Consider the following 2,877-nt stretch of genomic DNA (forward strand, 5'->3'; position numbering starts at 1 on the left):
TCAGCTTGTGATGCTTGCCAACGATCGGGAAACATTTCAAAGAGACATGAGATGCCACAACGGCATTTTAGAGGTTGAGGTTTTTGATGTCTGGGGCATTGATTTCCAAGGACCGTTCCCTTCTAGTAAAGGTAACAGGTACATTTTAGTGGCTGTAGATTATGTGTCGAAATGGGTTGAGGCCATTGCCTCACCCCACTGTGATGCCAAGACCGTGATAAAAATGTTCAAAAAGGTCATATTTCCCCCATTTTGTGTCCCTAGGGTCGTCATTAGTGATGGGGGAATGCACTTTAAGGAAAAGAAACTAACTTATATTCTTTCTAAAGTTGGTGTCCAACACCGGCGTGGTTTGGGGTATCATCCCCAAACTAGTGGTCAAGTTGAGGTCTCTAACCGCGAGTTGAAAGAGATCTTGTCTAAGGTAGTTTCTAAATCACGGAAGGACGGGAGTCTTAAGTTAGAAGACACATTATGGGCCTACAGAACTGCCTTTAAGACACCGATTGGTGCATCACCTTATAGGTTGGTTTATGGGAAATCATGTCACTTACCTGTTGAATTGGAATGTAAGGCTTGGTGGACAATTCGTGAGCTTAACTTTGATCCTAAGTTGTGTGGTCAGAATCGTCTTTTGCAGCTAGATGAGTTGGAGGAGTTTAGGCTAAATGCCTATGATAGCTCGCGCATATACAAAGAAAAGACGAAGAGATGGCATGACAAGAGAATTCTACCTCGGGAGTTTCACGTTGGGCAAAAGGTCTTTCTTGTTTAATGCCCGATTGAGATTGTTTCTGGCAAGCTGAAGTCCAGGTGGAGTGGTCCTTATACGGTGACAACTGTTACCAAATTTGGATCCGTGGAGCTCGAAGATTCCGAAGGTAGTAGGTTCAAGGTGAATGGGCAATATGTGAAGCATTACCACGAGGCGAATGAAGCAGACAATCGTCTTGAAGTCCTGTACTTCGACGAGCTAGACGCGCCAGTTAATTGATGCCAGAAAGGTCGTGCGGGACCTCTTAAACCAGCGCTCTCCGGGAGGCAGCCCGGACTGTTTTATTGTACTTTTGTTGAACACTTTATTTTTCTTTAGCTTTTTGTTGAACTTTAGACGCTGTTTTACGAACCTTTTTATGCTCTCCTTGCTTTTAACGCGTATTTTGCAGGTCCAGTCACTCGATCGAGTAGTTTTTCTACTCGATCGAGCACTTTTGGGTGATTATTCACTCGATTGAGTGATATTTGTACTCGATCGACTAAATGCAAAAACACGTTTACTCGATCGAGTAGTTTTCTACTCGATCGAGTCCTTCCAGTCCGATTTACTCGATCGAATTTGTTCTAAATAACTCGATCGAGAAGTTATGTCATCCAGCCGCTATTTTACGTCTATGGAGCTACTTCTTGACTTTCTTTGACCTCCCATGTTCATGGTCGGTTTGGGGAGGTCCCTCTTTACAACGATTAATAAGTTTTCTGACTCCACTTCTCCTTTTCTCTTCAGTTTGCATCTCTTTCCCTATTTTTGGTACAATGAGCGCATTGTACGGTTTGGTTTGGGGAGGTATGCATCCATATCTGTGTCTGCATTTTTGTCTGCATGTTTTCTTGCATTTCCGTTTGCACGTTTAATTACGCTCGCATGCATTGTTGTTTTAATTAATTCAAAAACCATAAAATTCAAAAAATTTCATGTTTAATTTGAGTCAGAACATTTGAACTTTGACGCTACATTGAATCCTTACTTGAGCCTTGCATATTCTTGACATTTAGTTGGCATGATTATGTTGGGAAATGTGTCCTCAAACAATAGTGCGATCACATGATTTAAATATCATTATTAAATCTCATTTTAAGAATACATGTGGGATGTAATATTTTACAGTTAACTGGTCCACACATATCGGTAATGATTGGCTGACTAGAGTTTGACATTAATGTCGTGCGACGGTGGTGATCAGTTGATCCCCTTAGGTAATACCTATAGGGAAATACTCTTAATTGATTATTTAATTAATCGTATACCGATACGAGTTAATTAAATTGCTTAAAATTGACGGATAATTTTGTGAGTATAATTTACGTATCTTATTGTAAATATGATTAAATGAGACACGGTCTAAGTAATCGAATTGTTTTATTACTTAGATGAAATTATTGTTTACAGAAACAATTGAAACGGAATGAATAAATTATTATAAATACAGAATGTTGTAGTTTATAATTTGGAAACCATTTTGGTACAAGTAATTACGAATTACTAGTCGATTTTGTATATGACATATTTTATGAGTATGTTGACTTTTAATATGTTAAAAATACATTACAATTTCATATGTCAAGTAACATGTCACATATGTTATAATTGACAAATGACAAAATAAAATGGACCATCCATTTTATATTGCATGTACCGAAATTATGGAGGGAGTTAGTGGAATAAAATTGTGTTAATTGTTAAGTGGAAAACACAATGATGGAAGCTAACAAGTAGCCATGCAAACCTAAGCTTTTGAGAAGAGCAAAAATAAAAAGCATTGGGCATACTACCCAAGGCCTTTTTCGGCCAACCATATGAGAAAAGAAAAGAGAGTTTTTCTTTTCATTATTCATTCATCATTTTGGATACAAATTTTTCTAGAGTAAGAAAATTAGAAACTCTCTACAATTTGTAAAATTCTAGAGAAATAAAATCTCACAAAATTCCACCTCTTGACCGAAATTTTCAAGAGTAATAATAAAATTTATTTGTGTCAATTTTATAGTAAAAACTTATATTATTACTAGATCATAAATATATAAGTTATTAAGAGATTCCTTGGGTATATGCTTTTGGGAGGGATTCTATACTTGAATCTTGTTCATCCATAAGGAAAG

This window comes from Silene latifolia, chromosome Y (genome assembly GCF_048544455.1).
Source record: "Silene latifolia isolate original U9 population chromosome Y, ASM4854445v1, whole genome shotgun sequence".
NCBI classification, from domain to species: Eukaryota; Viridiplantae; Streptophyta; class Magnoliopsida; order Caryophyllales; family Caryophyllaceae; genus Silene; species Silene latifolia.